The sequence below is a fragment of the Vipera ursinii genome (genome assembly GCF_947247035.1).
Source record: "Vipera ursinii genome assembly, chromosome: Z".
NCBI lineage: Eukaryota > Metazoa > Chordata > Lepidosauria > Squamata > Viperidae > Vipera > Vipera ursinii.
The window spans coordinates 124,404,154-124,428,903 of NC_139517.1; the positions used below are offsets into that span (position 1 = coordinate 124,404,154).

Below are 24,750 nucleotides of genomic sequence, written 5' to 3' on the forward strand. Positions count from 1 at the left end.
AACAATCAAGCAGAAAACAATACGCCAAGCAAGGAACTACTACCAACTCAGACAAACTAACTAACACTAAGCAACAGCTTACTGGAACCACCAATAGAAGAAAAAATACCATAGTCCTACCAACAGGGCAAGCCGCTTATATATGAACAGAGAGCAAGCCTCACTCTCTTCTAGCACTGATGATGATACATAGTTGGGTCATGAATTGTCTGCAAGAAAACAACCAAGCTCAGAGAGCACCAAAGACCCCACAGTTCAGCCCTGTGCTTCAGAGATTCCCTTCTGCTGGTGCTTATCTAGTCCATAGGTGTGTGACAAGGAAGAATTCACATCCCCTGTAAGATGGTAGGACAAGGTACTATACATATAAAGAGCCAGCAAACTTCACTTCCCCGTGCAGTGATGATGTAACCTACCTTGTTAATAAAAACATCTGCAATAAAAGAGAAGCAAGGTCAGACAGCCACATGAATTTCTTTCCTCCGGTTTACTTGAATGAAAGACTAACAACAACAAATGAGATGAAACATCCATCTGCTCTTTGCTTGTTGTGGCTTGAAAACAGGTAGTCCTTGCTTAATGACCTGTCCTTTGTAAAGTTACAATGGACCTCCTTCCCCCAAAGGTACTTATGAATCGATTTTGAAGTTATGACAGCTGCATTCCCCGCTTGTGGTCACGTGATCATATTTTAGCTGCTTGGCAAGTGGTTCAGATTCTGTTTTTTTGCCAGTTTCCAGATTGAGCCTTGGTGGAGCAGTGGGCTAATGCCTCCTTCAGTAACACCAGCTGCCTGCAATTAGTGCAGGTTCGCATCCCACCAGGCTCAAGGTTGACTCAGCCTTCCATCCTTCCGAGGTAGGTAAAATGAGGACCCAGATTGTTGGGGGCAATTAAGCTGACATTGTAATAATGCCGCTGGGGTGTGTGTGAAAGCCCTAATAAGCAGGCATATACATAGAATGAAGGCTACTGCTAAGCTTGTAAGCCGCCCTGAGTCTTCGGAGAAGTTGTTGTTGTTGTTAGCTGCGAAGTCGTGTCCAACCCATCGCGACCCTATGGACAACATTCCTCCAGGCCTTCCTGTCCTCTACCATCTTCTGGAGTCCATTTAAGCTCACGCCTACTGCTTCAGTGACTCCATCCAGCCACCTCATTCTCTGTCGTCCCCTTCTTCTATTGCCCTCGATCTTTCCCAGCATTAGGCTCTTCTCCAGTGAGTCCTTCCTTCTCATTAGGTGGCCAAAGTATTTGAGTTTTAGCTTCAGGATCTGGCCTTCTAAAGAGCAGTCGGGATTGATCTCCTCTAGGACTGACCGGTTTGATCGCCTTGCAGTCCAAGGAACTCGCAGGAGTCTTCTCCAGCACCATAGTTCAAAGGCCTCAATTCTTTGGCGCTCAGCCTTTCTTATGGTCCAACTTTCACTGCCATACATTGCAACTGGGAAGACCATAGCCTTGACTATACGCACTTTTGTTGACAGGGTGATGTCTCTGCTTTTTAGTGTGCTGTCTAGATTTGCCATGGCTTTCCTCCCCAGGAGCAAGCGTCTTTTAATTTCTTGGCTACAGTCCCCATCTGCAGTGATCTTGGAGCCCAGGAAAATAAAATCTGTCACTACCTCCATTTCTTCCCCATCTATTTGCCAGGAATTGAGAGGGCCAGATGCCATGATCTTGGTTTTCTTAATGTTAAGTTTCAACCCAAGTTTTGCACTCTCCTTCTTCACCCGCAACAAGAGGCTCTTTAGTTCTTCTTCACTTTCTGCCATTAGAGTGGTATCATCTGCGTATCTTAGGTTGTTGATATTTCTTCCGGCAATTTTAATTCCAACTTTTGATTCATCTAGCCCTGCCTTTCTCATGATGTGCTCTGCATATAAGTTAAATAGGCAGGGCGACAGTATACAGCCTTGCCGGACTCCTTTCCCAATTTTGAACCAATCAGTGGTTCCATGTCCAGTTCTCACTGTTGCTTCTTGACCCGCATATAGGTTTCTCAAGAGACAAATAAGATGGTCTGGTACTCCCATCTCTTTAAGAACTTGCCACAGTTTGTTATGATCCACACAATCAAAGGCTTTAGCATAGTCAATGAAGCAGAAGTAGATGTTTTTCTGGAACTCCCTAGCTTTCTCCATGATCCAGCGTATGTTGGCAATTTGATCTCTAGTTCCTCTGCCTCTTCGAAATCCTGCCTGTACTTCTGGTAGTTCTCGATCCACATACTGCTGAAGGCTAGCTTGTAGGATTTTAAGCATGACTTTACTAGCATGAGAAATGAGTGCAATGGTGCGATAGTTTGAACATTCTTTGGCACTGCCTTTCTTTGGAATTGGAATGTAAACTGATCTTTTCAAATCCTGTGGCCACTGTTGAGTTTTCCAAATTTGCTGGCAAATTGAGTGTAGCACTTTTACTGCATTGTCTTTTAAGATTTTGAATAGCTCAGCTGGAATACTGTCACCTCCACTAGCTTTGTTGTTGCTCAGCTTTTCTAAGGCCCACTTCACTTCACATTCTAGGATGTCTGGCTCGAGGTCAGTGACCACCTCATTGGATTATCTGGGACGTTAAGCTCATTCTTGTATAGTTCTTCTGTGTAATTTTGCCACCTCTTCTTAATCTCTTCTGCCTCTGTTAGGTCCCTGCCATTTTGGTCCTTTATCATGCCCATTTTTGCATTAAATGTTCCCTTCATCTCTCCAATTTTCTTGAAAAGATCTCTGGTCCTCCCTATTCTATTGTTTTCTTCTATTTCTTTGCACTGTTCATTTAAGAAGGCATTCTTATCTCTTCTAGCTATTCTCTGGAATTCTGCATTCAATTGGGCATATCTATGTTTTTCTCCCTTGCCTTTCGCTTCCCTCCTTTCCTCAGCTATTTGCAAAGCTTCCTCAGACAGCCATTTTGCTTTCTTGCATTTCTTTTTCTTTGGGATGGTTTTGGTTGCTACCTGTTGTACAATGTCACGAACCTCTGTCCATAATTCTTCAGTCTTGTCATCTCTTGTTTGACCACGTCCAGCTTTCCTTGATTCATGGATCTTACATTCCAGGTTCCTATGGAGAAAAAATCTTTACAGCATCAGACTTTCCTTTCACCACCAGACACATCCACAGCTGAGCGTCCTTTCGGCTTTGGCCCAGTTGCTTCATTCTTTCTGGCGCTACTAGTACTAGCCCTCTGCTCTTCCCCAGTAGCATATTGGACACCTTCCGACCTGAGGGGCTCATCTTCCAGCGTCATATCGTTTTGCCTTTTGGTACTGTCCATAGGGTTATCATGGCAAAGATACTGGAGTGGGTTGCCATTTCCTTCTCCAGTGGATCACGTTTTGTCAGAACTCTCGGCTATGACCTGTCCGTCTTGGGTGGCCCTGCACGGCATAGCTCATAGCTTCATTGAATTACGCAAGCCCCTTCGCCACGACAAGGCAGTAATCCATGAAGGGGCTTCGGAGAAGGGCAGGATATAAGTGGAATTAAAATAAAATAAAATAAAATAAAAATTTTGCATTTAGTGTCCAGCAAAAAATGCCCATGGGTATAATGTAATTGTTTAATGAATGATGTTCGCTTAATCACTGCAGTGTCTATTTAACAACCAGTGTAAAAAATTAAAATCAGGTGTGGTTGCATGGTAACTTACTTAACATCTCCCACAATTTACAACCATAATTCTGGGTTAAACTATAGTTATAGAACTACCTGTAGTTTTTTTATTTCTCAGCCTCTAAGAGTTCTTTATAGTACCCATTTCTTTGGGAAATGTTTATTCCAAAAGATAATAAGAGAATAAATGGGAATACTAAATAATAATAATAATAATAATAATAATAATAATTATTATTATTATTATTATTATTATTATTATTATTATTATTATTATTATTATTATTATTATTATTATTATTATTATTATTATTATTATTATTATTATTATTATTATTATTATTATTATTAATTTAGATTTATATACCACCCTTTCCCGAAGGACTCAGGGCGGTTTACAGGATATTTAAAAGAAAATCAATACAAAAGTTAAAACAATTAAAAAAGATTAAATGAAACCCTGAGAGAAAATAAAAAACCCAATTAAAATTAAAATTAAAAATTCTCAGCCTGGGCCAGAGAGCTCGAAGAGCCAGGTCTTCAGGTCCCGGCAGAATGAACGGAGATCGGGGGCAGTCTTCGGCTCCGTGGGCAGCTGGTTCCAAAGGGCAGGCACCCCCACTGAGAAGGCCCTAATAATAATAATAAACCTTATTGTCAAAGTACAACATGTGTACATTGAGATTAGCTGAGCCTCCCCCTGTGCTCTCTCCCCCCAACACACAGTGACAACAAACCCTCCATCCCACCACACTATGTGAACCAACTACACCACACACCGGCCTCCCAAGTCAACTCTGCATAAGATTACATCCCATTTAAAAGCCTAACAGCCCACGGATAAAAGCTATTCTTCAGCCTGTTGGTACGGCTGGCTATATTCCTATATCTCCTACCGGATGGTAGGAGAGTAAAGAGATACCGTCCAGGGTGTGAGTCATCCCTGAGAATCTTCCTCACTCTTCTAAGGCAACGAGCCCTGGCAATGTCATCCATTGGTGTCAGGGAACAGCCCACAATGTCTTTTGCTGTGCTCACTACCCTCTGTAATACTTTCCTATCCGCGGCTGTCAGACCGGCATACCAAACCACAATACCATATGAGAGGACGCTCTCTATGGTAGACCGGTAAAAGAGGGTCATTAGCTGTTGTTCTACCCTGTTCTTCCGCAAGATCCTAAGAAAGTGAAGCCTCTGTTGGGCCTTTCTAGCCACCTGGGTTGTGTTAACTTTCCAGGTCAGATCTTCACAGAGGTAGACTCCCAGAAATTTAAAGGAGGGGACTCTCTCTACACAGTCCTCCCCGATGTAAAGTGGGGCAGGTTCCTCTTTTTTTCTCCGGAAGTCTAACACCATCTCTTTCGTCTTGCTGATGTTTAGGTGCAAGTTGTTGTTACTACACCATATGGATAGTTTTTGTACCTCCGCCCTATATGCTGTCTCATCCCCACCTGTAATAAGACCCACCACAGTTGTATCATCTGCGAACTTGATTATCGCAGTGGATGGGTCAGATGATACACAATCATAAGTGTATAAAGAGTACAGGTAGGTGCTAAGCACACAGCCCTGTGGCGTGCCGGTGCAAAGCTTCAGGGGGGTGGACAAAGCAGACCCGACCCTCACTGTTTGTACCCGATCCCTAAGAAAGTCTTGAATCCAATCGCAGATAGTGGGGGAGAATTTCAAGTCAGTCAGCTTCTCGATGAGAATGCTCGGCAAAATGGTGTTAAAAGCCGAGCTGTACCCCTGGGTGTTACCCGCTGGCAATCTTTAACCGGCGGCACCCTGAGAAGACCCTCCCTGTGGGAGCGCACTGGACGAAGGGAGCTTCATGCCGGCAGCAGGTGTTCCCTCAGATATCCCAGACCCAAGCCATGTAGGGCTTTATAGGTCATCACCAGCACCTTGAATCTCACCCGGAGGGCGACCGGAAGCCAATGCAGCTCGCGGAGTAGAGGTGTTACATGGGAGTATTGGGAGACCCCCATCACGACTCGCACGGCCGCATTCTGCACCAGCTGAAGCCTCCGAGTGGTCCTCAAGGGCAGCCCCATGTAGAGAGCATTGCAGTAGTCTAAACTAATAATAATAATAATAATAAACAACGAGTGAAAGATCTACTAAATGCTGTGAACAACATTTTAACTTCCATTCCATCCACCACACTGTATGAAACAAACCAACTAATGTACAGTACGGCCGCCGTTATAACTGCAGAACTGGGTTATAAAATGACAAAAAAGAAACCCACTGGAACACCAAAGTGGAAAATTCGACTTGAAAATAAAATAAAAAAAACTACGAGGAGATGTCAGCAAATTGAAATACTTGAAAGAAGGAGAACTAAAGAACGAAAAGCTGAAAAATAGTTTATACAAAAAATATAACCTGGAGGAAACAACAATAAAAGAAACCGTGGAAAACCTAAAACAGCGTGTAATAGCAACAGCAAAGAAAATTGAAAGATATGAAGGACGAATAAAACAATATCAGGAAAACGTCCAGTTCAGAAGAAACCAGCACCTCTTCTATCGGTCACTTGATGAAAATAAAGTCCAAACTACTGTTCTACCATGTAAAGAAAAAACCTTAAACTTTTGGAAAGAACTGTGGGAAAACCCAGTGGAACATAATAAAACTGCCTCCTGGATCAAAGATATCCAAAAACAAGCAACACAAAACAAAATGGAGAATATTGTAATAACCACTGATATGGTTGCAAAACAAGTAAAGAAGGTCAAGAACTGGAGTGCACCTGGCCTGGACGAGCTGCATGGATACTGGTTGAAACACCTCACCAGCCTCCATCACCGCATGGCCACCCAGTTTGATGAAATGCTTCAAAATGCCACAAGTGAAGAATGGTTAACGGCTGGTCGAACATACTTGATAATGGAAGACCCTGAAAAGAGCACAGAACTAAGCAACTACCGCCCAATTACTTGTCTGCCAACAATGTTCAAACTTTTTACAAGAATACTGGCAAATTCAGTATTCAATCATCTGATGGAAAACAATTTGTATCCAGCAGAACAAAAAGGAAATTATAAAAAATCAAGAGGAACAAAAGATCAGCTGCTCATTGACAAAATGGTACTTAAAAATGCAAAACGACAAAAAAAAAACCAAATTTAAATATGGCGTGGACTGATTACAAGAAAGCATTTGACTCATTACCCCACAGTTGGATTAATGCATGTCTGGAAAACTTTGGAATCAGCAAAAACATCTGTACATTTTTGAAAGCAAATATGCAAAAATGGAAAACAGTTCTAACAGCAAATGGGGAGAACATTGGTGAAATCAACATCAGACGAGGAATCTTCCAAGGGACTCACTTTCACCACTACTGTTCAACATCACATTAATTCCATTGACAATAATATTACAAAACACAAAACTGGGATACCACATCTCAAGCCAGCATGGCAAGATAAACCATTACTATACATGGATGACTTAAAACTGTATGCAAAAAGCCACACTGAACTTGAATCAATACTCAACACAATTCAACTGTTTAGCAGCGACATCAGAATGGACTTTGGACTTGGAAAATGTGCTATATTATCCATGCAATGAGGAAAAGTGGGAAAAATAGAAGGAATAGAACTGGGAAACGGAAGTATTATGAAAGCACTATCAAAGGATGATGGTTACAAATACCTAGGCATATTGGAAGCAGATAACATCTTGAATGGAAAAGTCAAAGAGTTAACACAAAAGGAATACATCAGAAGAGTCCGCAAAATACTAAAATCAAAGCTGAATGGTGGAAATATAATTAAAGCCATTAATACATGGGCAGTCCCAGTGATACGCTACCCAGCTAGAATTATCAACTGGACATTGGCCAAATTGGAACACCTAGACTGGAAAACACATAAACTTTTGAACATGCACCATGCTCTACATCCACGAAGTGACTTCGACAGATTGTACCTGCCAAGAAGAATAGGGGGCAGAGGGCTACTGCAAATCCACCAAACTGTAGAAGAAGAAAAATGAAGTTTGAATGACTATGTGAATCAAAGTACAAAAAAATTGCTGCAGGCTGTGAAAACAGAGAGCATTATCAAAATAACAGAAACAAAGGCAGAATATAAGGAAAACCGGCTGGATGATAGATTAAATAGATGGAAAACCAAAGCTTTGCATGGACAGCATTTGAAAAACATTGAAGGAAAATGTGACAACAACTTGACATGGGCATGGCTTAAGATGGGAACCATCAAGAAAGAAACAGAAGGCTTAATACTGGCTGCTCAAGAACAAGCACTACAAACTAATGCCATGAAAGTGAAGATACAGAAAATCTACTGACAATCCAAATTGCCGACTTTGCAACAACAAAGTTGAAACTGTTTCACATTTAATATATGAGTGCAGCAAAATCGCGCAAACTGATTACAAAGCTAGACATGACCAAGTTGCTAAACTAATCCACTGGGCATTGTGTAAAAAATATGACTTGCCTGTGTCTGAAAAGTCGTGGGAACATAGGGTGGAAAAAGTTGTGGAGAATGAGAGGGTGAAGATCTTGTGGGACTTCCAAATACAGACAGATCGCCATTTGGAACACAACACGCCAGATATCACAGTTGTAGAGAACCGAAGTGTACAGCTGATTGATATCGCTGTACCAGGAGATGCCAGAGTCAAAGAAAAAGAACTGGAAAAAATTACGAAATACTGCGACCTGGCCTTCGAAACTGCATGATTATGGATGAAACACGTAACAGTGATATCCATTGTCATCGGGGCACTGGGAACTATGTTCAAAAACTTTACAAAACACATCAAGAAATTGCAACTTCCTGCAATAACTCCAGCAAAGCTACAAAAAAACTGCACTACTCGGAACATCTTACATTTTAAGGAGATACCTGGTTGATACCTAGGATGCTGGCAGCAACCCGTGTCAACCATCAGCGCCAGTCAATTTGAGTGTTCAGTTGACTGAGTTTCATGTTTTATGAATAAAAGTTTTATAATAATAATAAAATAATAATAAGAGACATAAATAAATTTATGTCGATCACATTTGCTGGGAGTCAATCTTGTTTCCTGGCAAATGCATTCAAGCCAGTTTTGATTCCTGACAAGTGCCTGGATAGGTCTTTGCAGTTTTCTTGGCAAAATTGCAGAAGTGATTTGCCATTGCCTCCGTGATAGCTTAGTGGTTAGACATTGAGTTTGCTAGCTGAAAGACTGACAGCCCAGGTTCAAGACCTTAGGTGAGCTCCGTGCCTCACCTCCTGCCCACCTAGCAGTTGAAAAGTATGCAAATGCGAGTAGGTAAATAGGTACCACTTTAGTGGGAACTGCATTCTGTGCGCCTTTTGTGTATAGCCATGCTGGCCACACGACCCCGGAAAATATCTTTGGACAATGCTGATTTCCTTGGCCAAGAAACAGAGATGAATATAGTGCTCTAGAATCGGACATGCCTGGACAGGGAAACTTTACTATTTTTTTACCTTCCTAGGGCTAAGAAAGAGACTAGCCCAAAGTCACCCAGCTAGCTTCATGCCTAAGATGGAACTAGAACTCACCGTCTCCCAGTTTCTAGCCTGTTGCCTTAATCATTGCACCAAACCCACCCTCAAGAAGAATGACCAATCTACTCTGATAATGTTGCCCCCGCAAAGTTGATTGACACACAGGGGAAGCCCCTTTTTCCACAGCACCCAAATTACAAATCTGACATCCTGATTCGTCCTAAGCTGAGAAATTGGTCACCTTAAAAGTCACAATCCTGTGTATGCCTATGAGTGACACTGAGATGGACCTTAATTTTGCTGCCTCACCATGATGCAAGATGTGTCTCAGAGTGGTGATATTTATTTTTGTAGTTATTTATTGATTAGCCTTGGGCCATATCAAAGTGCAAAGTTCCAGATACAAATTATTACTAAAATTTGATAAAAGCAATTTAAAGTGGAATTAGATAAAATACAATTTAAAATGAAATTGGAATAAAATAATAATAATAATAATATAATAATAACAATAAACCTTTATTGTCAAAGTACAATATGTGTACATTGAGATTAGCTGAGCCTCCCCCCCCCCCGTGCTCTCTCCCCCCAACACACAGTGACAACAAACCCTCCATCCCACCACACCATGTTAACCAACTACACCACACACCGGCCTCCCAAGTCAATTCTGCATAAGTTCACAGAGGTTATGTCCCATTTAAAAGCCTAACAGCCCACGGATAAAAGCTATTTTTCAGCCTGTTGGTATGGCTGGCTATACTCCTATATCTCCTGTTGGATGGTAGGAGAGTAAAGAGATACCGTCCAGGCTGTGAGTCATCCCTGAGAATCTTCCTCACTCTTCCAAGGCAACGAGCCCTGGCAATGTCATCCAGTGGTGTCAGGGAACAGCCCACAATGTCTTGTCCTGTGCTCACCACCCTCTGTAATACTTTCATGTCTGCGGCTGTCAGACCAGCATACCAAACCACAATACCATACGAGAGGACGCTCTCTATAGTAGACCGGTAAAAGAGGGTCATTAGCCATTGTTCTACCCTGTTCTTCCGCAACTGGGATAAAATGCAGTCTAAAATGAAATTGGAATTGAATACAATAATTTAAGATATAGTTAAAATATGATAAAATTATATCTCAATGTAACCCCTGCAATCTATCCCAATTATTTATTTGGAAGTTCTTTAAATATGATGACAAGGTTTTCCTTCCTGGGAACAGGACATTTTTATCCCATTAGAGAAGAATATAATTGCAACCAACTTGCCTTCCATAGAAGACCTAGACCAGGAGTATGCAACCTTGGCTCTTTTAAGACTTGTGGACTTCAACTCCCAAAATTCCTGAGTCATCATGGTTGGTTCAGGAATTTTGGATATTGAAGTACACAAGTCATAAAAGAGCTGAGGTTGCCTAGCCCTGACCTAGACAGATAGTCCTTGATTTATTACAGTTCATTTAATGACTGTCCAAAGTTACAATGGCACTGAAAAAAGTGACATGACTTTTTCCACATTTAGGACCATAGTAGTGTCCCCATGGTCAAAATTCAGATGCTTGGCAACTGGTTCATATTTATGAATATTTATAACCCTAAGCCTAGCCCCTTTTGTGACCTTCTGCCAAGCAAAATCAATGGGGAAACCAGATTCACTTAACAACATTGTTACTAACTTAACAACTGCAGTGATTCACTTAACAACTGTATCAAGAAAAACCATAAATGTATTTATTTAATTAGCATACAGTACATCATACAAGGGACACGGTGGCTCAGTAGGTTAGGACGGTGAGCTTGTCGATCAGAAGGTCAGCAGTTTGGCGGGTCGAATCCCGAGTGCCGCGTAACAGAGTGAGTGCCTGTTACTCGTCCCAGCTTCTGCCAAACTAGCAGTTCGAAAGCATGTAAAAATGCAAGTAGAAAAATAGGAACCACTACAGTGGGAAGGTAACAGCGTTCCATGCGCCTTTGGCGTCTAGTCATGCCGGCTTCATGACCACAGAGATGTCCTCAGACAAGCGCTGGCTCTTCGGCTTTGAAACGGAGATGAGCACCGGCCCCTAGAGTTGGAAACGACTAGCACGCATGTGTGGGGGAACATTTACCTTTACCTTTACATCATACATGGACCAGCACTTCTAACTTCAATGGTTAGAAGGCTTATTTAGACATAGATCAAATACTGATGTTTACGCTTTCTAACCATTGAAGTGCAGCATCATTTATATCAGGGGTCTTCAGACTTGGCCCTTTTATGACTCATGGACTTCAGCTCCCAGGATTCCTCAGCCAGGCACGCTGGCTGAAGAATCCTGGGAGCTGAAGCCCACGAGTCATAAAAGGGCCAAGTTTGAAGACCCCTGATTTATATTAAAAAGAGAAGTAGGATCGGTATATGCCCTCAGCTTACTGGAAGCCACAATCACAAGTCACAAATGACTTAATGGCATGTGCAAGAGAGAAACTGACTAGTTTAGAGAGAAATGTAAGAAGACGAGTAGATCCAGATAGACAGAAATAGAAAAGTATGAATACAAATACGATACATCTACCCTTCAGCATTGTGTGTCAATGGGCTAAATTGGAAGAAGCCCAAGGATTTTCATGGAATAGGAGACAGACCCATTATTAGCTTCGGACCACATCATAGCAACGTCATCCGAGAATCATGGTGTGTCACCATGACCCTGAAACCTTTGCAAGTGACTTGGGTCTCTTTCCCCTGACTGACTACTTTGAAATTTGGCCTCTTTCCATATGGGGCTTTCATATGACTTAATTTTCCGGGCACTGCAAGCTTCCTGGGTGGGCTTCTGCTCCTGGTATCTCCAAAATACCTTCCCCTTTTCCCACCAAGGTTACAAGGAGCTGTGATTGACTCAGCCCGGTGAAATAGCAACTTGGTTATCCTCTAAAAATAGACCACATTTTTCATCTTCCCAACATAGCTCAGGGCTCCCAAATATAATCCCCCTGCAAGTAGCCAGCAAGAGATTTGAGCCAGGCTGAAGATATAGAAGAGTGGAGCAGGTTTCCTTTTAAGAGAGACACCGAGAACGAGATCGCCAGAAGACCGAGTTTGGGATTTGGGACTAAGCGACTCCGTTCCAGATTTCTGGGGTCCCTCTGTAAGTCAATTTTCAGGGTGTGATGATGGAAAGGGTGGTTAAATTGGAGCCAGATCTTGCAAAAAAAACCAACAACTCTCAGTACAGGTAGTCCTCGACTTACGACCTCAATTGAGTCTAAAATTTATCTTAAGTAAGACATTTGTTAAGTGAGCTTTTCCTCCAATTTACGACTTTTCCTGCCAGAATTGTTAAGTGAATCACTGCAGTTGATAAGTTAGTTGTTCAGGGAATCTGGCTTCCCCCCATTGATTTTGCTGGTCAGAAGGTCGTAAAAGGGGATCACATGATCCAGGGACTCAGTAAAGCTCATAAATATCAACCAGCTGCCAAGCATCTGAATTTTCATTAGGTGACCGTGGGGATGCTGCAAAGGTGGCAACTACAGTATGAAAAACGCTCCTAAGTCACATTTTCAGTGCTGTTGTAACTTTGAATGGTCGCTAAACAAACTGTTGTAAGCTGAGGACTACCTGTATTTAACTATATGCTTGCTTAGCCATATCAAAGCCAGAGTTGTGGATTGCTGAAAATCTCACTTTGCAAACCTGGTTTGATATATTCGATCTTCCAATTGTTGAACTATAATGAGGAGTAAATGGACAAGTATGAAATATCCTTTAGCCCCAGTGAATAGCTCAGCTTGCTTCCTGGTTATAACCCAGGTGTCAAAAGATCTGTTATGGCTTTGAAGCAACTGGTGTGAATTGATTGTGAGTTGTGGACAGGTGGTTCTCAACTTAACGATCACAATTGGGACTAGTATTTTCATTGCTAAACAAGGTGGATGCAAAGTGAGTCACATCCTAATTTGCACCCTTTTTGCCTTGGTTGTTAATCACTGCAATTGTTAACTGCATCATTAAGCAAATCTGGCTTCCCTCATTGACTTCATTTGTCAGAAGCAAATTGGGTAGATCATAAACGGGGATCACATATATGTATGTTGCCAACCATCTGAATTTTAATCTTCTGACTTTTGGAATTCTGCTATGCTTGTAAGTGCGAGGACTGGTCATAACTCACTTTTTTCAGTGCATTTGTTAGCTTTCAAATTCAAATTCCAAATAGAGCTGGAAGGGACCTTGGAGGTCATCTAGTCCAACCCCCTGCTCAAGCAGGAAACTCTTTACCATTTCAGACAAGTGGCTTTCCAGTCTCTTCTTAAAAACCTCCAGTATTGGAGCACCCACAACTTCTGGAGGCAGGTTGTTCCACTGGTTAATTGCTGCACATTTTGGGGAAGAAATCCTAATGTTTGGTGGTGGAGGAGGAGTTGGTATATTCCTATAACTCTGTTTAACCAATTTGCTCTGACTGAGGTAGTTGCTTTGATGAGCAGTGAAACATTTCAAACCAAATATTGTTCCAATATCTCAGGGGCTACCACAAAGAAGAGGGAGTCAAGCTATTCTCCAAGGTGCCTGAAAGCAGGACAAGAAGCAACGGATGGAAACTAGTCAAGGAGAGAAGCAACCTAGAACTAAGGAGAAACTTCCTGACAGTTAGAACAATTAACCAGTGGAACAACCTGCCTCCAGAGGTGGTGAATGCTCCAACACTGGAAGTTTTTAAGAAGAGACTGGACAGCCATTTGCCTGAAATAGTATAAGGTTTCCTGCCTGAGCAGGGGGTTGGACTAGATGACCTCCAAGGTCCCTTCCAACTTTATTATTATTGTTATTATTATTATTATTATTATTATTATTATTATTATTATTATTATTATTATTATTAAAAAGAAATGACTCAACTTACAAACGACGGTAGCTGAAAGACTGAGAATCTGCATCGACATATTTTTCCTGAAGTAGTTTTGTAGTGCACATGTCTTGAACAACTTTTGAGTCTGGCTGTAATCTTAGGTAGCACTTATCATTCATAAATGCTGACTCATCTGCCCTTCCCTACTACTCTGTTTAGCGTCCTCCAGATTCCTGAGGGCAGATGGCTGGGGGGGAAAATCAGCTAAACTACACTGCTGAGGACCACAAAGATGGTTTCAAAACCTCTGAAGTTTAATCAGTTTTCTCCTACACATGTTCAACCATCTGCACATGCAGAACAGGTGGTCTTGACTTATGACCAAAACTGAGCCCGAAATTTCCACCGGTGTTAAATGAGTTTTGCCCCATTTTACAAAACCTCATTGCCACAATTGTTAAGTGAATCGTGGTCATTAAGTGAATCTGGCTTCCCCATTAATTTGCTTGCCAGAAGGTTGCAAAAGTAGATCACACAACCCTGGGACACTGCAACTGTCAGAAATATGAGTCAGTGGCCAAGTGTCTGATCACATGACCATGGGGATGCTGTAAAGGTCATAACTATGAAAAACAGCCATAAGTCACTTTTTTCAATGCATGGTTGCTAAATGAATGGCTGTAAGTCAAGGACTACCTGGACTTGGAAAGTGAAATAGTTTGCAAAGTATAGCAGCATTGCCCCACCTTGTAGGCAAGTGGGGGCAGCTTTGGGTGTCTAAAAGACTGTTTTTAGCACGTTGAAGGTTGCATTGGGGAAAATGATGATGCAAAGGAGGTGATGAAAAGCAGGAGAGGGGATCTGGTTGTTTTTCCCAGCCTGGGGTGGGTGATAGGATTTTCCCCCCTCCACAGGATATAATAATAATAATAATAATAATAATAATAATAATAATAATAATAATAATAATAATAATAATAAGAAGAAGAAGAAGAAGAAGAAGAAGAAGAAGAAGAAGAAGAAGAAGAAGAAGAAGAAGAAGAAGAAGAAGAAGAAGAAGAAGAAGAAGAAGAAGAAGAAGAAAAAGAAAAAGAAGAAGTTGGAAGGGACCTTGAAGGTCATCTAGTCCAACCCCCTGCTCAGGCAGGAAACCCTATACCATTTCAGGCAAATGGCTGTCCAGTCTCTTCTTAAAAACTTCCAGTGTTGGAGCATTCACCACTTCTGGAGGCAGGTTGTTCCACAGGTTAATTGTTCTAACTGTCAGGAAATTTGTGATTTCTGGTCTTGAAAATTGGTGACACTCTGCTGTGGATTTTTCAGGGACATATTTGGAAGTGGCTTCCAAGTGACAGAAGTCACCAACACATTATAGGAATGAAAGGCTGAAATATGGAATCGAAATTTCCATTATGGCTCCATCATGGATATCTACACACAGCAGGAAACCACTTGTTTCTCCTTTAACATTGAAATAACAGGCTGAAAAATGAGAGTGTAGCATTTCTGGATGTAGGGAAGAGGACATCTGAGATTGGAATTTAAGACCAGACTTTTCCTGCTTCAGTTAATCAATAGATGCTTGTAAATGGAGTTTCTTATCTCAAGACGTGTGGCTGAGATTAAACAGAACATCTTTCCAGAGGCACGGAAAGATCCTCAAATATATTTTAGACTAACCTAGCTTTATAGTATTCATTTATTTGGAAAAAAAAGTGAAAATACTCAGGGGTGGGATTCAGCCGGTTCGCACCACTTCGGCAGAACCGGTAGCTAATTTTTGGTTGCCCAGGCCCAGAATGGACTTCCGGAAGCGGCATCCACGCAGAGAAGTGGTTGTTCACCTATTTGAATCCCACTGCTGAAAATACTGTTATCTGGAGCCAGGCTTACAAATTTAAACCTACAGATTAATTTTAAATACAGACAGTCAACTTAGGACCACAACGGAGCCCAGAATTTCTGTTGCTAAGCAAGACAGTTGTTAAGTGAGTTTCACCCCGTTTTACAATCTTTCTTGCCACAGTTGTTAAGTGGATCACTGCAGTTGTTAACTTTGTAACATGGTTGTTAAGTGAATCTGTCTTCCCCTATTGACTTTGCTTGTCAGAAGGTCGCAAAAGGGGATCACATGACTCCGGGACGCTACAACCGTCATAAATATGAATCAGTTGCCAAATGTCTGCATTTTGATCACACAACCACGGGAACACTGCAGTCACAGGTCACTTTTTTCAGTACTGTGGTAACTTTGAATGGTCACTAAAGAAATAGTTGTAAATTGAGGATGATTAATGCGTACGAAGGTAGAATTTCTTTGGCACAACTTCAGAATCCAAAGCACAATGGGGAACCTTTGTTCTTTTGAAAGCCAATCCTTGTGGGTGAGTTGGGTTTGTTGTATAAAAACAGAGTCTCTTTTGCATATTAACTGGAATACTTTAAAAAAAATTGTTTCAGTATGGCTCCATGATTATTATTATTCATTATTATTGGAACTGTATTTGTAGCTTTTCATCCAGCTTGGGGGGGGAGCTATTGTAGCAATAAACGTTTTGAAATGTGGCAATCAAGACAGGCAAGGCAGACCCTTTGCTTGTGTCAAACGAAGATATGTAGCCACAGGTTTAGCATGACAAATATAAGATCTATTATTGTACACCACAAAGGATAGCAAGATTTTTAAATACAGCTACTTCTTAACTTACAGTCATTCATTCAGTGACGCTCTGATGTTACAAATGCACTGAAAAAAGTGACTTATGAGTAATTTTCACAGTTAAGATCATTGCAGCATCTCCACAGTCAGGTGATCAAAATTCAGATATTTGGCATTTATGACCATTGCAGTGTCCCAGGGTCATGTGATCTCCTTTTGCAACCTTCTGACAAGCTAAGTCAATGGGGAAGCCAAAATTCACTTAACAACTGAGCCAACTTAACAACTGCAGTGATTCACTTAACAACTAGGGCCAAGAAAGGTAATAAAATGAAGCAAAACTCACTTAACAACTGCCTTGCTGAATAATGGAAATTTTGGGCATTGTGGTTGCAAGTCAAGGACTGTTATAACCACCTTCATTGTCCACTGGATAAGATGGCTGTAGCCAGTGGTGGGATTCAAATAGGTGAACAACCGGTTCTCTGTGTGGATGCTGCTTCAGGAGGTCCACTCTGGGCCTGGGCAACAAAAAATTAGCTACCAGTTCTGCCAAACTGGTGCAAACTGGCTGAATCCCACCACTGGCTGTAGCTTAACTGATCCAAGAAAACTCAAGTTTAAGATGGATTGTGTAACACCTGGCCATGTTATCCCAAAGTCAATCAACTGTGTTCTACAATGTATTTAAACTGTGTAGCTTAGCCACATTTTCCTGGTTACAAAAATTATTTTGAAAAGATTCTCTTGAAGTGTTGGTTCTTTCTGGATACAAATAAATGATGTTCTGAATTAATAAGGCCTCCAAATAAATTCAGTCTTGCTAAATTATACTGACTCATTGCCCCCCCCCAAGCATTAGTTGGTGAGACTAGTATGAGAAATCAGAATAGAATCTGGAAGGGACCTTGGAGGTCTTCTAGTCCAGCCCACTGCTCATGCAGGAGAACCTATACCATTTCAGAAAAGTGACTGTCCAGTCTCTTCTTAAAAACCTCCAGTGATGGAGCGTCCACAAATACCTCTCTTTCTCTGAAGTGGGCTGTGGACAGACTGGGGTGCCTGGGCTATCCCCAGTCAAGAGATATACAAACTGCCTTCTAAACAATTTCACAATCCTTTGTGGCTGGACAAAGAACTCTGCTGTTTGGATCCCTTAAAGCAGAGGTGGGGAACTATGAACCCCATTATGGCTTGTGGACTTCAACTCCCAGAACTCCTAAGCCAGCCATGCTGGCTCAGGAATTCTGGGAGTTGAAGTTCATATGTCATAAGGGGGACAATAGTTCCCCAACCCAGCCTTAAAGGAACAGATCCTCTTTTCATCACTCCAAACACACATCCAAATTTGGCTGCATAGCAAAGTGATGGCTGAGATTTCCCCTTGAAACACAGATTCTCTGTGAAATACTGAAACTTAACCCTGACATTCTTCTGAATCTTGTGGTCTGTTGCAAACCCTACCCCGATTGGGTAACAGGTGGAGAATGACCTACAGGTAGTTCTCAACTTACAACCATTCATTTAATGACCACCCAAAGTTACAATGGCACTGGAAAAAAAAGTGACTAATGACCAGTTCTCACATTTACAACCATTGCAGCATCCCCATTTGAACAGGTGATCAAATTCTTAACAACCATGTTACCAACTTAACTATTGCAGCCATTCAGGTAATAACTGTGGCAAGAAAAGTCGCAAAATGAGTATAAAACTATTTAACAATTGTTTCGCCTAGCACCAGAAATTTTGGGCTCATTATTCTTCATAGGCTGAGGACTACTTACGGTATACTGAGAAAATCAGTAATTTGAATAGAATAGAATAGAATAGAATAGAATAGAATAGAATAGAATAGAATAGAATAGAATAGAATAGAATAGAATAGAATAGAATAGAATAGAATAGAATAGAATAGAATAGAATCTTTATAGAGAATAGAATAGAATAGAATAGAATAGAATAGAATAGAATAGAATAGAATAGAATAGAATAGAATAGAATCTTTATAGAGAATAGAATAGAATAGAATCTTTATAGAGAATAGAATAGAATAGAATAGAATAGAATAGAATAGAATAGAATAGAATAGAATCTTTATAGAGAATAGAATAGAATAGAATAGAATAGAATAGAATAGAATAGAATAGAATAGAATAGAATAGAATAGAATAGAAAATGGAATGGAATGGAATGGAATGGAATAGAATAGAATAGAATAGAATAGAATAGAATAGAATAGAATAGAATAGAATAGAATAGAATAGAATAGAATAGAATAGAATAGAATAGAATAGAATAGAATAGAATAGAAGAATAGAATAGAATAGAATAGAATAGAATAGAATAGAATAGAATAGAATAGAATAGAATCTTTATAGAGAATAGAATAGAATAGAATAGAATAGAATAGAATAGAATAGAATAGAATAGAATAATAGAATAGAATAGAATAGAATAGAATAGAATAGAATCTTTATAGAGAATAGAATAGAATAGAATAGAATAATAGAATAGAATAGAATAGAATAGAATAGAATAGAATAGAATAGAATAATAGAATAGAATAGAATAGAATAGAATAGAATAGAATAGAATAGAATAATAGAATAGAATAGAATAGAATAGAATAGAATAGAATAGAATCTTTATAGAGAATAGAATAGAATAGAATAGAATAGAATAGAATAGAATAGAAAATGGAATGGAATGGAATGGAATAGAATAGAATAGAATAGAATAGAATAGAATAGAATAGAATAGAATAGAATAGAATAGAATAGAATAGAATAGAATAGAATAGAATAGAATAGAATAGAATAGAATAGAATAGAATAGAATCTTTATAGAGAATAGAATAGAATAGAATAGAATAGAATAGAATAATAGAATAGAATAGAATAGAATAGAATAGAATAGAATAGAATAGAATAGAATAATAGAATAGAATAGAATAGAATAGAATAGAATAGAGTAGAATAGAATAATAGAATAGAATAGAATAGAATAGAATAGAATAGAATAGAATAGAATAGAATAGAATAGAATCTTTATAGAGAATAGAATAGAATAGAATAGAATAGAATAGAATAGAATAGAATAGAATAGAATAGAATAGAAAATGGAATGGAATGGAATGGAATAGAATAGAATAGAATAGAATAGAATAGAATAGAATAGAATAGAATAGAATAGAATAGAATAGAATAGAATAGAATAGAATAGAATAGAATAATAGAATAGAATAGAATAGAATAGAATAGAATAGAATAGAATAGAATAGAATCTTTATAGAGAATAGAATAGAATAGAATAGAATAGAATAATAGAATAGAATAGAATAGAATAGAATAGAATAGAATAGAATAGAATAGAATAGAATAGAATAGAATAGAATAGAATAGAATAATAGAATAGAATAGAATAGAATAGAATAGAATAGAATAGAATAGAATCTTTATAGAGAATAGAATAGAATAGAATAGAATAGAATAGAATAGAATAGAATAGAATAGAATAGAAAATGGAATGGAATGGAATGGAATAGAATAGAATAGAATAGAATAGAATAGAATAGAATAGAATAGAATAGAATAGAATAGAATAATAGAATAGAATAGAATAGAATAGAATAGAATAGAATCTTTATAGAGAATAGAATAGAATAGAATAGAATAGAATAGAATAGAATAATAGAATAGAATAGAATAGAATAGAATAGAATAGAATAGAATAGAATAATAGAATAGAATAGAATAGAATAGAATAGAATAGAGTAGAATAGAATAATAGAATAGAATAGAATAGAATAGAATAGAATAGAATAGAATAGAATAGAATAGAATAGAATCTTTATAGAGAATAGAATAGAATAGAATAGAATAGAATAGAATAGAATAGAATAGAATAGAATAGAATAGAAAATGGAATGGAATGGAATGGAATAGAATAGAATAGAATAGAATAGAATAGAATAGAATAGAATAGAATAGAATAATAGAATAGAATAGAATAGAATAGAATAGAATAGAATAGAATCTTTATAGAGAATAGAATAGAATAGAATAGAATAGAATAATAGAATAGAATAGAATAGAATAGAATAGAATAGAATAGAATAGAATAGAATAGAATAGAATAGAATAGAATAGAATAATAGAATAGAATAGAATAGAATAGAATAGAATCTTTATAGAGAATAGAATAGAATAGAATAGAATAGAATAGAATAGAATAGAATAGAATAGAATAGAATAGAATAGAATAGAATAGAAAATGGAATGGAATGGAATGGAATGGAATGGAATAGAATAGAATAGAATAGAATAGAATAGAATAGAATAGAATAGAATAGAATAGAATAGAATAGAATAGAATAGAATAGAATAGAATAGAATAGAATAGAATAGAATAGAATAGAATAGAATAGAATAGAATAGAAGGGACCTTGGAGGTCTTCTAGTCCAACCTGATTAGACAGATGAATCTATACCATCTCAGACAAGTGAATGTCTAGCCTCTTCTTAAAAACCTCCTGTGATGGAGCGCCCACAATTTATGGAGGCAAGCTGTTCCAGTGGTTAATTGTCCTCACTGTCAGGAAATTTCTCCTTAATTCCAGGTTGCTTCTCTCTTTGATCAGTTTCCATCCGTTGCTTCTCATTCTTCCCTCTGGTGCTTTGTGATCAGCTTGGCCCCCTCTGTCTTGTGGCAGCCCCTCAGATACTGGAACACTACTATCAGGTCATAAATTGAATTAGATAAATGTAAAGATAGTTTTCTGAAAGAACAAAAAAAACCTGCCCTTTGTAATAAACAACGTATACTATGGTTGCTATATGTTTAACATATATCAAATGTTTAATAGTTTGAGGGCCTACTGAAGTCATTTGTGCCCCACCTGTCCTTTGAGGTGGCCATTCCTTAAGTTTGCATTCATTCTTTTGCTATTCCAAAAAGTTTGAACACTCACAGACTTTGGGAATGAAGCCCCCACGGGTGGTCTTCACTCACCACCAGCTGCCCGCTGAAAGACACTATCCTTCCCCCGACCCAAATGCCAGAAACAGCTGTTGTTGGCAGCACCACCCTTGAATTTTTGAGCCAGAAATAGAAGGGCTATGTTATTTCAAACTTGTTCTTATTCTCTCTGGGTCACAGATAACTTACCCAAGGAAAATGCCTCAAATACAAACTGCATTTCGGAAGTTTAAAAGGGCTTCACTTCCTCCTGATTCCAAAATTACAGGATCTATATTTTAGATCCAAGAGTTCATTTTAGTTTTTCTTTTTTCTCAGAGGCATGAGGCTCTTTTGATCCCGGATAACAGAGTTGGTTGTTTTTTACTTCAACTCTCTCCTGGCCCTTCCCACCTTCAAATGCAAAACAAAAATTTTACTGGTTACAAAGTCCATTGCAGATGGAGTCTGAGATTAAATGACTTTCCCAAATGCAGAATGGATTTAATCCTTCCTTTGCTTTGGTTCAGCCTGTCAATCCTGGTCTTTTTATTGCCTTGATCAAACGTTTTCCTGATTTGGGTGCACAATTTTCCTGCATGATCAATTCCTCTCACATAAAATGATAAAATTGGCGTGTCGGATGGTTAAGTCTATATTTATCCATTGCTGCTTGGAAGGTCACTGCTGCAGCTGAGTGAGGAATGGAAGTAAAACCAAGATAAGCATCTTGGTTTCTCTCCAAAGTTAGCATGGCACAAAATAAGATTGAAAAAGAGTTTGATTGAAAACAATGATGCAAAAAATCTGGAAACCTTGGACCAAGTGCCTTTTCGCACTGAAAAATTTGCAAAAATACATATAAAAAAGGTACACTGCTGAAATTTATAGGTGGCCTCGATGTTTGCTATGGATACAGTGCAATGTACAAACTCCTTGTTGCAATTGTGATTCCTGAAACAGGCAGTCCTCGACTCACAACCATTCTAGTAGGGATTTTTCAATGTCAAAAATGAAAAAAGTGACATATGACTGGTCCCCACATTTACAACTGTCACAGCATCCACATGTTCATGTGATCAGAATTCAAGTATTTGGCAATCAACATGTATCAACATGTATTCAAAATTGGGAAAGGAGTCTGGCAAGGCTGTATACTGTCGCCTTGCCTATTTAACTTATATGCAGAGCACATCATGAGAAAGGCAGGGCTAGATGAATCAAAAGTTGGAATTAAGATTGCCGGAAGAAACATCAACAACCTAAGATACGCAGATGATACCACTCTAATGGCAGAAAGTGAAGAGGAACTAAAGAGCGTCTTGTTGCGGGTGAAGAAGGAGAGTGCAAAACTTGGGTTGAAACTAAACATTAAGAAAACCAAGATCATGGCATCTGGCCCTCTCAATTCCTGGCAAATAGATGGGGAAGAAATGGAGGTAGTAACAGATTTTATTTTCCTGGGCTCCAAGATCACTGCAGATGGGGACTGCAGCCAAGAAATTAAAAGACGCTCCTGGGGAGGAAAGCCATGGCAAATCTAGACAGCACACTAAAAAGCAGAGACATCACCATGTCGACAAAAGTGCGTATAGTCAAGGCTATGGTCTTCCCAGTTGCAATGTATGGCAGTGAAAGCTGGACCATAAGAAAGGCTGAGCACCAAAGAATTGAAGCCTTTGAACTATGGTGCTGGAGAAGACTCCTGCGAGTCCCTTGGACTGCAAGGCGATCAAACCGGTCAGTCCTAGAGGAGATCAACCCTGACTGCTCTTTAGAAGGCCAGATCCTGAAGCTAAAACTCAAATACTTTGGCCACCTAATGAGAAGGAAGGACTCACTGGAGAAGAGCCTCACGCTGGGAAAGATTGAGGGCAATAGAAGAAGGGGACGATAGAGAATGAGGTGGCTGGATGGAGTCACTGAAGCAGTAGGCGTGAGCTTAAATGGACTCCAGAAGATGGTAGAGGACAGGAAGGCCTGGAGGAACGTTGTCCATAGGGTCGCGATGGGTCGGACACGACTTCGCAACTAACAACAACAACATGTATTTATGATGGCTGCAGCATCCTAGGGTCATGTGATCATCATTTGTGACCTTCCCAGACGAATTCCAACAAGCAGTCACTAGTGGTAACCAGATTTGCTTAATTTCCTTGTGATTTAGAATAGAATAGAGCTGGAAGGGACCTTGGAGGTCTTCTAGTCCAGCCCCCTGCTCAAGCAGGAGGACCTATACCATCTTAGACAAGTGACTGTCTGGCCTCTTCTTAAAAATCTCCAGTGATGGAGTGTCCATGATTTCTGGTGGCAAGCTGTTCCACTGGTTAATTGTCTTCACTGTCAGGAAGTTTCTCCCTAATTCCAGGTTGCTTCTCTCCTAGATCAGTTTCCATCCATTGTTTATTGTCCTGCTGTCTAGTACTTTGGAGAATATCATGACTCCCTCTTCTTTGTGGCAGGCCCTCAAATACTGGAACACTGCTATAATGTCTCCCCTATTTCTTCTTTTCTTTAGAGTAGCCAAACCCAAGTCACACAGCCGTTCTTCATATGTTTTAGTCTCCAGGCCTTTGATCATCTTAGCAGCTCCTCTGAATTTTTTTCCAAACTCTCAACATCTTTTTTGTGATATGGTGACCAAAATTGGCTGCAGTATTCCAGGTGTGGTCTTATTAGGGTTTTATAAAGCGGTACTAATACTTCACATGATCTTATTTATTTATTTTATTTTATTTTAATTCCATTTATATATATTTTTATTTTAATTCCATTTATATCCCGCCCTTCTCCGAAGACTCAGGGCAGCTTACAAGCTTAGCAGTAGCCTTCATTCTATGTATATGCCTGCTTATTAGGGCTTTCACACACACCCCAAGCGGCATTATTACAAAGTCAGCTTAATTGCCCCCAACAATCAGGGTCCTCATTTTACCTACCTCGGAAGGATGGAAGGCTGAGTCAACCTTGAGCCTGGTGGGATGCGAACCTGCACTAATGGCAGGCAGCTGGTGTTACTTAAGTTACTTAATCTTGATTCTATTGCTCTGTTTATACAACCCAGGATTGTATTAGTGTTTTGGGCTGCTGCTGCACACGGCTGGCTCAGTCAAGTGATCGTCCACTAGGACTCCAAGGTCCCTCACACAGTTACTGTTTTTAAGCCAGGTCTCACCCAATC

At 39.5% G+C, this 24,750-nt stretch overlaps 1 protein-coding gene across 2 annotated transcripts in view; it reads left to right on the forward strand.

Moving 5' to 3' along the window:
- The first annotated feature begins 12,139 nt into the window (after positions 1-12,139).
- XIRP1 (xin actin binding repeat containing 1) overlaps positions 12,140-24,750 on the forward strand; it is a 37,711-nt gene continuing 25,100 nt past the window's right edge. For both annotated transcript variants that reach the window (XM_083376966.1, XM_083376967.1), the window contains exon 1: positions 12,140-12,247. The gene's annotated coding sequence lies outside the window, so the exon portion shown is untranslated. The remainder of the gene's footprint in view (positions 12,248-24,750) is intronic.